The sequence below is a fragment of the Hyposmocoma kahamanoa genome, unplaced genomic scaffold (assembly GCF_003589595.1).
Source record: "Hyposmocoma kahamanoa isolate Upper Pololo Valley unplaced genomic scaffold, ASM358959v1 81, whole genome shotgun sequence".
NCBI lineage: Eukaryota > Metazoa > Arthropoda > Insecta > Lepidoptera > Cosmopterigidae > Hyposmocoma > Hyposmocoma kahamanoa.
The window spans coordinates 9,066,524-9,079,732 of NW_020654080.1; the positions used below are offsets into that span (position 1 = coordinate 9,066,524).

At 35.8% G+C, this 13,209-nt stretch overlaps 1 protein-coding gene across 1 annotated transcript in view; it reads left to right on the forward strand.

Annotated features, from left to right (window-relative positions):
- Window positions 1-2,097: 2,097 nt before the first annotated feature.
- Window positions 2,098-13,209, forward strand: part of LOC113234077 (collagen alpha-1(XVIII) chain-like) — a 139,285-nt gene continuing 128,173 nt past the window's right edge. The window contains exon 1 of the mRNA XM_026469319.1: window positions 2,098-2,236. The gene's annotated coding sequence lies outside the window, so the exon portion shown is untranslated. The remainder of the gene's footprint in view (window positions 2,237-13,209) is intronic.

The following is a 13,209-nucleotide window of genomic DNA, read 5'->3' on the forward strand; positions in this document are numbered from 1 at the left end:
ACTACGAATGCTAATGTTTCTGTTCAGTTTCATTAATCCTCAAAGTTATAATTATTTAAATGTACAAAAATACTCTTAAAAATAAATATTGGATGCAATGACCATGATAAATAGATTTTCGCTGCTATTAATATATCTTTATTTTCAGTATGATTGAAAGATTTCGTCCAGAGAAGTATTGCCAACTTACCTATTTCTGCCTCTAAGTAATAATGAGCATTGAATGATTTTTAATGGAGTAATTTACTGCGTTCCGGTTTTGGAGGAAATTACAGGCACATGGGACTTATCAACTTATTTCTCAGGATGATGAGACTACTCATCATCTATCTATCTAATAATGTATGTTTTTGTGATTTGTCTCTGCATCTACTAATTATAATCGTTAGTTAAAATTGTCTGTTATTACTAACAAGTGGGCCTTGGATACCAAATAAATGATTTAATTATTTTTATTATTTATTTTACAGTCTCGCCTCTCCTAAGGCCTAAAAGATTATTTGGAATTTTGAAATGCGGGAGGCGGTATTCCCCGGCAATGGCACAGTCGACCGGGGTCAGGGACTCGGGTTTAAGAACCGGCGAACAATACGTGCTGTATCGCGCTGGAAGCCACATGCCACAGAAATCCAACTGCCTCAAGCTGGTAACAAGGCTGACTGGAATTAACCCATTTACGGGCAAAACAATTGGAATTATTTCAATTCAATAATATAACAATTAAATTATTATTATTAATACGAGCGAAATAGTCTTTCGCGTTTAGTTTCCGCTCAAATAGCTCTTTTTTGTTTTTTTACACGGAGATAAAGCGTTTTCTTACCGCCTTAATGCGACTCTGGGTCGTAACTCCCTAAGAGTACTTATCATAATTTCTAGCGGGTAATTTGTTTGTTTTGTTTATAAACTTTTACAATTATATTTCGCACTCTAGGTGTAAAATGGCCACAACTGTGAAATTACAATTTTTCAGAAGAGACGTTTAAAGGTTCTTCGAACAAAATTAGTCGATAACGAGGAGGGTCGTAAAATTTCACATATACATAATTTCTTTCATGTACACACATCAAAAGTGTCCAGGGTTCAACCACGTTCTGCAAATTACTGTAAATATTTTTTAATTAGTTTTTTTAAAATACCGATGGGTAGTTTTTCGTCAATTTTATAATTTGAATTTGAAAACAAAAAATCGTTTGGTGTTAAAAAAAATAATTCAACATTTTTTTTACGACGATGGTCACATGTGACTTTATTGTCATTATTTTATACAATTACCTATTTTTCACCTTCTACACCAGTATTCTTTTCAGTTTTTTTTATTCAAAGCAATAACTGGAACGAACGTAATACCTAGATAGCTACGATCCTTACTTTAGGAGCTTTTTTATATCCATTCTTATAAAACGTCCTGAATAAATACAGTAACTTTTTCTAAAAATTTTAAGCTTGATTGAATTCTATTACATTTATGAAATTGCCGTTTTTACGTTGTTGACGCAAATCGCGGAAAAAATATTCTTTTCCAAATGGTTCCACGTGTTTTGCCCGTAAAGAGTAATTTAAATATTTATTAATAGTCATCCTATTTTTGTAACAAACAATCTTAATACCTGATTTTAAAACAGGAAAGTTAAAAGTAAGTATAATTGGGCCATATAATCTACATGACTAACCTGTTTTATCACATCACACAATGAAATTAGAACCTACCTTAACAAATTGAAAAGAGTATAATTTCAATACAAAATGCTTTATTAAATTTGATACAATATAATTCGACGCTCAAGCTTCCTATTGCGTGTCGCTACGAATTCTGGTTGTCACAAAAAATCCATGCAAATAGGATTTCCATCCTAATGCCGGGCTTAGAAGGGCCAACGCTCCAAAACTTGGATTGTTATGTAACTGACTGTCCAATAATTGAAATGGTAAATCATATTGATGCTTGAAAATTCATATTATTATTATTCGGAATATTAAATAACTTATAAAATGTAGTTTCATTAAATTATAACATATTGATTGTGGAATCTGTACTTTAGATTATTCCAATGTAAAGTGTGGAGCCGGATTGTAGCGCCCCGCGTAGCCAGTGCCGCCGCGTCCACGTAGCAAGGTAGTCGTGCTACACGCTCGCTGAGTACCGAGTCTACACAAGTCGCGACTATATATGACTTGCGTGTTCTGTGACTAATCATTTGTGACTGTGCTGTGTTATTTACAATCATTAATTTTCGTGAGTTTTTTTAAGAATTCTTATTACGATTTGTGATTGTTTTCTTAAAGAATTAAAATTTTGTGATCGTAAAGGTGCTGCGTACCTTCATTAGTATGAGGTTTATTTCGTTTTATTCAAGCAGTAACGTTTTAACGTTTGAGGGTAATGGTCTGTTAAGATAGCGCACGGTGATTTTAGGCGGAGTTATTGTTAGCCTTTGTGGTAAAGTTCTATAGAATTTTTTACTTCTTGGGTATGTTGCGTTACTTACCTACTTTTAAACAACAAAATTCAAATAAATAAAATTGTAAAGTATATAATGCATGTACATTTTTTCTTTTTATAAATTATATTTATATGTTTAATACACTGATAGCAATTGTTATTTATTTCTACGAGTTATATTTAGTTTTACATGATGTATGTAAGGAAAAATGACACACTTGATGACATCTTATGAAGTCATGTTTTTTTTCTTAACCTAGTTTTGTCACTTATGCCCTTTAAAAATTAAATTTTTAGTCACTAACTAACAAACAAATTTAAATTTTTGCAAATTTTATAAAATGAACCTTACATGTATATGTAAATATTAAGTAAAAAAGGAAATAAATTTAACGTCATTATTTCGTATTATCATGAATCTGTGTCTAATTATAATATAGCGAGTTTCTGTAGTTTAATTATTTTGCAGACTTTTTAAATTAAAATAAGCAAATGTTGTTTTCCCGAATAACAGAAAATGGAAAAAAAATCGCTTTCCTATACAGATACCAGTTGTTCCTTCAATGAAAAAAAAAATTCCAAAAGAGATGGAAAGGAAGTTGTTTATTCCAATTATAGGAAAGCCATGGACGAGTACGTAGTTTCATTGGAGTCGATTGAAGAGGTATTAACGTCCAGTGAAATATATTTTGTTACGTTACGTGAAAAATATATAAAATAAAATATGTTTTGTTACATAAAAAATATTATAGTGACTAGGTTTAGAAAAGGGAATGTTTTAGTAGTTTAGTCATATGTAAAGGACGGACGTAAGGAGAATAATGATAAATATTTATTGAGCGTATATGGTTGGAAACGTGCGAAAGGTCGTCCTCAATTTTTTGTCAACAAGAATAAGGACGTCCTTAAAAATAAGGCCAGGTAAAAAGAAATAAGACAAAATGAGTGTGTATGTAGAGACTGATAAGAATGAAGAAGATTGAACAGAAAGATTGTTTGGAGCATAGAAAGTGGGATTCTATATTCGCGGCCTACTTCAGGGGGAACAAATTTTTTTATGATCCCAAGTCACAGAACGAACACTGATGGTAAGCGACTCGCCTACCCATAACAGTTGCAACGCAGACCTTAGAATCGCAAAGATCTGAGGTGTACCGTCACTACTCTCATCACCCTAAGACACAAGTTGACAAGTCCCATGTACCTGCAATTTCACCAGCACTCTTACTCTTCAAAACCGGAACGTAGTAACGGTCTTATTACCGTTTGGTGGCAGAAATAGGTAAGGTGACAAAACTTTCCTAGACTAACTCTTTCCCAAGGAGGTCTACTGCTACTAGATAATAGAATATGCGTGGTAAATGTCACATTACGTACATTACAATTATGTCGGTTTTATGAAGTTCGTACAGCACGGGTCCTTGTATTTTTCTTCATGTACTACTAACCAGTGGAGTATTTGTACATATATACAAATCCTTATAACAGTGCGTTGTCATAGCTTTAGGCTAGACTTAAAAAATATATTGCATTTTTTTTAAATAACTGTTCATATTTTTGTCGTATCGATACTTTCACTTCTACATCTGTTTCAGTTTTTCTTAACTATGTTGTTTTTTCTTTTGTTTTTCCAATGTATCCGTTGAGATCTTATCAGTCCTGTAGCACTTCTCTGTAGCCGAAAGCTAATTGGCCGTGGTAACAACGAGCACGTCTATTCCGTACGGTACTTATACGCGTTGTGCTATTGTCTCTTGGTTTTATTTTTGACAGCTGTTAATCTTCTTTTTGTCGAAGAAGGGCTACGAAACCCTTTTTACCCTTAGCTCTACTTTCCTACTTAAAAAGCCTATTTTCATTTCCAGCCCATGTAATCCTTCACATTACCTTGTCTTAACCAAATAATTAACATCCTTATTTACCCGATTTAAGGCACAAAATATAAGATCAAAACTACGTCCATTAAAAGCTCAATCCCTACTAGATAAGATAATGTGCCCTAAAACAACAACTTGAGACAAGGTTGAGACCGGTTTAATCCTGACTTGAGTGCACTTAGATCAATGGACTTAAGTTTTGTTAATAGTTAATTGTTAGATTTTAAACCTTTATTGAATGTGGTTTCTAAAGGGGAGTAAGTACAATTATTTAACCCCAGAAACGTTTTACATATGACACCGATTAGATTACACTAAAAAAATATATAAAATTTGGATTACTTCCATATTACAGCAGGTGACTATACTAAAACTATCTTGCATTATTTCATTAAACATGTTGGTTTATTTATATTATGATGATTTATTTAATAATCCGTTCTGGTAAAAAAAGTCAAGTGTAATATAAAAATTTAAACTGTCTGCTAAAACTTTAGTTATTTATAAACACGCCCAACTGCACAAACGTTAATTAACTTTAAAGCTCTATTAAGTAACAAGCTGTTTTATCTTTCGCTTTGATGTCGTAAAGACAGTAAAATGACACTTTGAATTTAAACGTAGGACCTTTTCTGTACAGAAGCCCCTCAGTAGGTATCGTTGCCCTATTTATACTGTCTGCAAAACAGCAGTATATTCGGAATTTAAGGGTTAAGAGAACCGGCGCAATCAGCACTTAAAATCTAAAGAAATTTTGAACATTATTTTTGGAAGTACTGTTTTATAAAATACAAGCTTTGGAGTTTTGCGGAATCACTATTACATTGCTAATCTATCTATTTAATTCTAATGTATTATCGAGTTCTTAGGTTTTCTAATGGATTATTTTAGATTATGGTGACCTCGCTCATCCGTTTTAACAGCCCCATATCTTTCTACATTAGTTTTGATTAAAGTGACCATCCTTACCGACCCTTAAGTATACAAGAAGGGCACTATAACCTGTGCCGGCACAGGAACCTTCTAAGTTCAAGTACTGACCCCAGATCAGCTAGTGTACAGGGTTGTCACAGATCATTATCATTGACCTTATCCGGTTCTCAAGAGGCTAGTGCCTCCGGTGAGCCATCCCGGGTACACGTACAGTACCCTATTTTCCAGATAGGTACTAGAGCTGAAGGCACGCACGCTTCCCGTTGCGCATTGCACAACCAGCGGTTGCTATCATCGACGCGAAGCGGTCGACTCTAAAGTTCACTACCAAATCTCCTCATTGGTGGCATTGCTATAAGGCAAGCGCAATACCCTACGTCGAAAAACGGCATCTCTTCAGTTCCTAACTAAGCGGCTGGAGAGTCTATATCAAGCTCATCCTCTACTAGCTCTCCGCGCCGAAGTTGCCTTTTACAATAGGAGATAGCTTCCGACTTAACGGGCAAGTCACGTGCCCCAAGCGCCTCCTCGCCTTAGGTCCTCTTCTAGACCGCTACTAAGACACACTAGCTGCGCACGCGACAGACGCCCCGGCAACACATCACTGGGGCAGACAAACATGTCCGTCTCTGCAGCGACTCCATACCCAAGACTGGGTTCAACAGAGACGCCCGTGAAGGTGTATCACTGGCGGAGGGCTATTCCCGGACGCCCGCTGTATCCCTGGTCTTGCCGGTGAGCCCGTAGTCTCTCCAGAATACCCTATCTCTCGGGTCGGTAGATAGGGACATTCGTTTTAACAGCTTAGATTATCATCATTAACTTCCTCAACCCACTAAACGTCACACAGCTGGGCACTGGTCTTCTTAAGGTTACGGTCATTGTCCGCCACGCTGATCCAATACGAGTTGGGGAATTCACGAAAGTTTGTACGGAGAACTAATAAAACTATTATCGAATTAGCATAGTGCAGTTGGCTACTCGAAGTACTTATTCTACGCAGACGAACCCGCGGGCACGAGCTAGTGGTGATGATGATAAAAGTTCACATCAAAGAAACAAAAAATCAAAAATATCTGAACTCAAAAGACTCCGTAGTTTGGACAGGAAAATAAGTATATGTTATTTTTCAGTTCAGTATTCAAAATTTCTTTAATTATTTATTCAATATTGTTTCAGTATTAATTTTATGTCAAAATGTAACGATTATCAACAGCTGTCAAATGCTTTCAAAACTTAATCAAAGCCCCTAAAGAAGTGGGTTTAATACGATTAATCATTGTTGATGGGGATTACGGTTGCTTTCATAAATTATTAATTTCCTTTAATGCTATCGTTTACTTAATTTGTTTTTGCTATGGAACTCTTGGGACTTCGATTATTAGGTCTGGTAGATACTTTGATTTGTTGTTCTTTGCTTCGTGACAAGAACTGTCGAGAAACGTGACATTTGGTTGTATGAAATATCAAATCTTGGTAAAAAAGATTTTGATAAAGTCGACTTTTAATATTCCTGTCCTCTCTATTGATTTTTATTTTAATTCCTACACTGTTGGTGGTCATTATTTGTGGAATTTATTCTGTCGAATTTATGTAACTTTTGTCTAATCGCCACTGTTCTAAATCCTTTGGAACTGAAGATAATTTTCGTAATAAAGATATAAATTATCTTTTTCTTGCGTAAAGTGATATAAATTTACAGGCACATTTCGTATTCTCAACTTCAATTTTAAGTGTAAATAAATCCTTCTTTAATCCATTTATTTAAGACATTGAGTTTAATTTTTTTTTGAATATCAAGTGACGGGACGAACAAGTCGTGCGCTTGAGGGTAAGCTACACGCCTGTCAACAGTTGCAGTGCCATTCGGAGCTTCGAATCACAAAGATCTGAGAGGTACTGCTACTGTGGCCGACACCTTGAAACATAAGTTGACAAGTCTCATGTGCCTATAATTTCACCAGCACCTTTACCCTTCAAAAGTGGAACACAGTAATGCTAACATTACTGCTTGGCAGCAAAAATACGTAAGGTGGCAGTACTTTTCTCTCTTTCTCAACTCTTTCACAAGGAGCTCTACTGCTGTCGCAGTGGCAGTGCCCCTCAGATCTTTGCGATTTAAGTGGCACTCTGAGTGGCACTGCAACTGTTATGGACAGGCGTGTCGCTTTCCCGAACTTTACGATAAAAAAAACTGTTGACATTGCCATTCTTTTCCAGGGAAAGTGCCTACCTTAATAGTAGTACAAATAACAAGAAAATGAGCATCCGAACTCATACATTTTTTAAATCCATTTTTCTCTGGGTAGGAATTTGTGGCTTAGCGCGTTTTTCGAGGGGGTATGGAATTATTTAATGAGACGCCATTGAGTTGCCACTATTTTACGCACCCTACATAAATTTATATAAAACGCAAGAGTACATTTAAGATGGTCATTTGTTACAAGGTGTTGCTATGTAACCGTATTTTATGTAATTATTTAGAATAACCTACAAAATACATAAACAAATGGTCAAAACAATAGATATTATGTCTCGAGTTATTGGGTTGTTTCATTTACCACGGCATGCGTTCAAGCAAAGGAGTATTAAAAATAAAAGCTATTGACCGCTCACAAACTAATTGTTCGAGCCTAATATTACATGTATTTATCAGTTTAATTATAAAAAAGTACATGGATGCTTTTAAATAAAGTACATATGTTAAATAGTAAATTGGACATAATTAAGCAAAAAGAATCCAGTCCACAAAATTAGCAAAAAATTAGTTATATGTACCAAACGGTTCCTAAAGTGTAACCTCTTAAATCAGCAAAAATCCAACATATAAACATAAATAAACATCTTTGGAGTTACATGACATTATAAGTTTGAAAATAAAATAAGAGGGAGAATAATTTTTAAACTTCAAACTGCCATATTTCGAATGTGACTGGATGTGCATTGGATACTTTTTGTTGAACGACGTCTAATTATGTATAAATAAATAAATATTAATAATCGTGACAATAATAGTTTGAAGTAGTTCAGAGTATATTAGTTACATCCTTGGATACTTTTCTGTAACAACATATATATGTAATATGAAGACAAGTATGCTAACTCCATACAAACGTAGCAGTCGTAACTCGTATGTGTGCACGCCCGCTGCGCGTCGTGTACGTACCACCATAGAACAATAAATACAGTAGAAGTGCTTAGTTGCGTGACACGTATGCCAACAGTAGGTACGCGAAGTACTTACTTAAGCTCAGTCTGCCATTTTCACATGGTCGCATCAATTATCTCGCACAAAACCTCGAAAATCGTAAAAAAATGCCTTATTTTAATAAATTTTCAATTTTCTGTTCATCGTTATATTTTTTTTTGTTAAAAGACACGAAAGTAAATCTTATACCGCTGCAATATGGTCGCTCCTTTTTCGGGAAACTAAGTAAATATGCCAGTTCGGCATCGTTTGTCGTCGAACTGTTCGTCGTCGTTCAGCTACATGCCAAGTTTCAACGATATGCCAAAAGGGTAAAGTTTAAATTATATTAACAGTCCAGAATTTGCTATAATCAAGATTTTATAGTGTTTAAAATTTTAAATATGTGAGTTTTAGCGACAGCGGTTCTGATAGTAATCGAGGCTTAAGGCACTTCTATTGTTTTTTTTGCTTCCGTGGTACGAACGTACACATTCGCATAATAATGAAAGGCGCGTGGGACAACTAACGTTATGCAACTCGAGTGCACCGCGAGATTATGCGCGGCTTGCGCGCACACATAATATTCAGTACGGAACCGGCACGCATTAATTATTACGATTGCCTGTACCCAAAAAACTCGAAGGACTCGCAACGTTGGAATACTGTATTATACATATTTTTTCGCTTTTTATCATTATACCAAGTGACGGGACGAACAAGTCGTGTGTCGGTGGTAAGCGACACACCTGTCCATAACAGCTGCAGGCCGTTCAGAGGTTTAAAATCCAAACTATAATGGGAAAACGCTAAAACTATTCTAAATATTCATAATTACATGCTTCAGGCCCAAGTATACCCTTAGTTATACAATGCAAAACGTATTTTTCTAGATACCTTATTTGTAGGTACCTTAAGGGCGCGTTTATTCGACACGGATTTCATCGCACTCATGCCGCGTGGCCGCCGCACGGCGTCCGCGTGCACGTGTTCAGAGACCGAACTGTCAAGGCTAAAATATTCTCTAAAATACGCTCTATTTAATGAGCATCCCGGGCGCGACGGGAGAGACTGGCTTGTCTTTGGTCTACGCGGCGACTGCGCAGTTCTATTAGTCGTAGGAATTTAAATGTTGTTGCCTAGTAAACAGAAATCAGATTCGCCATTAATGTACGTGTAAACGTGGCAACTGGGCACAAACTTTCACGTGTAGTAACTGGGCGCTAAGATCATATAGAATACACGACGATACTTCATTATAATGTACACTTCATCATAGGAATGATATTGTCACTATCATCCTGAAAACATAGGTTGACAAGTTCCGTGTGCCACCAAAACTCTCATCCTCCAAAACTGGAAAGCAGTAATACTCACGCATACAATAGATAATGTTATTTAAAAGAATCATGTATGCAATTAGGTCTATTCTAATACTGTACAAGATAATAAATAATATACAGCAATTCAATATCATACAGTAACATTATCCGTACGTTTTATCGAATAATTTTATGATCTAGTCCGAAGTCGATACTCGAGTAGAACACTCGAAATCCTTTCGAAGATACTTAGGAAAGGTCGAGTTTCATATAAATATTATTTCTCTTTGGGTATATATTTTCGTATATGGCGATATTTCAGGAAAGCCTACATCCAGCAGGAGATGTCTTAGGACTGAAATAAAGATGTGATAATAATAATGTTCGATAGATTTACCTTAGTTTTATATGATATGTGGATTTTATTCTGTGATAGTATTTATTTTAGTTTTTATCTTGTACGATATTAGTATATAGGAGAACAATTGCTTCTAAATAAAGCTACAGTTGTACAGTTTGAATCCCGGTGACGCCATGAGCCTATTACTTTAATTTCTAAGTAACTTTTATTTATGAATACTTAATAGCAATACCTCTAAGGACAACATTATAATACAAACTGTGAAAGGGTTGTAACCCTAACAATCGTGATCAGGATCACGGCAGTAAAACAGGAAACTTCCGGTCCACCAATTTATTTAACGTGAAGTAAAAGGTAAAGTAAAGAAAAGAAACTATAACAAATAAAAGGTAAATGTAGAAAAACAGCACATTAATAAAAAACACTTAAACCTAAAATTGGTAGATGTTAAATTTAGGCACTTACCCCTTATCGGGTTGTATTATGATGAATTACAGATAGACTGTTATTCGCTTATTATGGTCGATACATGATTTATATTGATTGTATTATGATTAAACTTGAAAAGAATAAAAAAAATTAGACAATTTGATTTAGTAGTATCCGCTATCGCGGTCAAGCAGGGAGTGACAGTCGAAAGAAATAAAATCAGAATGCGAAGGAAAATGGAACAATTCAAAATTTTAAATTTAAATATGAGTAGAAGAAGAAAAACGATACGATACGAATGGAGAGAGGCGATACAAAAAGGTGGGATGACGGAGTAAGGTCACACCGTCACACCTGTACGTTGAAGAAGATCCACAACCCTTGGAAGGTAGCGTGGCGGACAATGGTTTAAACCTGTTCATTAGAGGAAATCAGTACCCAGCAGTGGGACGTACGTATAATAGGTTGACGATGATAAAGATGATGATCTAAACTGTTCAAACTGATGAGCGAAATAATAATAATGTCAACATTATTAGAAACCGAACCTGTAACCTGGGACTGCGTGGCAGTGGCGTGGTAACCGTTCGGCCACGGAGGCAGTCAATTATAAGTTACTTATAAGTTCTATCGCGGCTATTTATAAGTTAGGAATTATTTTTCAGTAATATTAGTTCATTCTTTAATAATGTTGCTAACAAAAACTAATTAGGAATTGTAGTTCAATCTTATTAATGCTAAAAATAGAATTTCCTTACATATTTATTTACTTTATTACTTGGATTGCTATTTGGGAAACAATCTTTTCTTATATAAAATTGATACACGTGACACACCACAATGATGATAAACAACGACGCAACGATAGAACGCGTGTTTTTCAAATTTCAAAATAAATGTCTACTTTTTAATAGTTCATCATTAACATACATCCAATGAATGTATAATGGGAAGTAAATTACACGGATTTATAGTGTGTATATTGAAATGTACGTCTCACGGATGTATAATGATATGAACACCTCACGGATGTATAATAGGATGTATGTATATCCCACGGATGTGTAATGGGATGTATGGTGATATTATGGATGGGCAGGGATATTTTCTAACTAGAGGGTTAATGTCCGCCACACTGGTCCAATGCGTATTGTGAACTTCACACGTTTTCCGAGTAGATATTATATGTAATCGCTAGTTTTTTTTAGTGTAGCCTTTATTCTACCTTCCAAGGGTTGTGGATCTTCTTCAACGTACAGGTGTGACGGTGTGACCTTACACCGTCATCCCAAAAAAGGTATAAGAGTGAAATTCCCTGCCTGCAAATTTGTTCTTTTGGGCCTTTTCAAGACGAGAGTGAATAACCTTACAAATGTCATCTAATAAATTGGGAGCTGATTTTTTTAAATTGTATTATACGTCGTACAAAGGGCACGGGCACAAATTTAGAAATCCTGTTCTAAACACTCTCCTAAAAACAGTTTAAGGAGAGTGTTTAGGACAGGATTTCTTAACCTGTGATCCATGGTCCCCTAAGGGGTCCGTTTAGTAGACGCCGGGGGTCCATTGCGAACCTACCTAATTCATTCAAGTCTTTCACTTATGAGCATTCGGCTCCGCACCAACTGCACACGGCGGGCAACGTTACTTTCACCTCTGAGCGCGCGATTAGGTTTCTTTTTCCTTGTAGTGAGCGCCTGGTGTCATTAGTCAGATTTAGTAGGTTATTATAGCGTAGGTATTTTCAATTTTGTATGAGGGTGACGTATCTGTTACATAGTAACTATTAAATAATCTGTGGCCCGTCGCTCTGTCAAACCGAAGGAATGTGTCTTTGTGTTCGATCTTTGGTTGTGATCCGTTTAGCTCTTGCAGGTAGTCTCACAATCTAAGACGTTTAAATTAAATATTGTAATGATAAATATATATAAATTTGCAAAGAGCAACCCCTAGAGTTACTTGCTTATTCTTCTCAAGTCAATCTGCCTTACGAATGAGCAGTAGAATTTAATCAGTATGACGATTTCAAGTGAAATTTGCTTACCTATGAAATAAAGATTATTTGACTTTGAAATGGAATACGTTATCGGCAACTGTGTTTACCAAAAAGTACCAATAAGATAGTCACCGCAGTTAGCGGCACCGAATCGCATTAAGTCGGTCAGATGAAGCTTACGTTCAAACAATAAGAGCTAAAATGACTTTCGCGTAGTGACGCGAAGTGTGTGTTAACTCCCTTTGGGTTATTCACAGCTAAAGTGAATAAGCATGTTTTACACAAATACCTTTCGTTGGTTGTATTGTCACTTAAAGTCAGGTGTGGCTAATGGTGTGTTTATTTTATATATTATTCTAGTTAGTAGTCGAACTAATCTATGAAAGTATTCCCCCTTGAACAGACTCATGCAGTCATACGATGACGTGACTATAAACCAAGCAGTTACATCCCTCATAATCAATTAATGCAATAATTTTACAACTTTGTATTTCCTTGGTAACTCAAAATTTTTACTGTTGTATACACCGGTAGCGGCTTGACACCTTTACAGTTATGCCACACGGGCGCTGCCGGTGGGTTGTATCGTTGCAACGCTATGGTTTCAATGTACCAAGTGCCAAACGAGCAATGCGGTGTCGCAACATAATACCGCTTACTT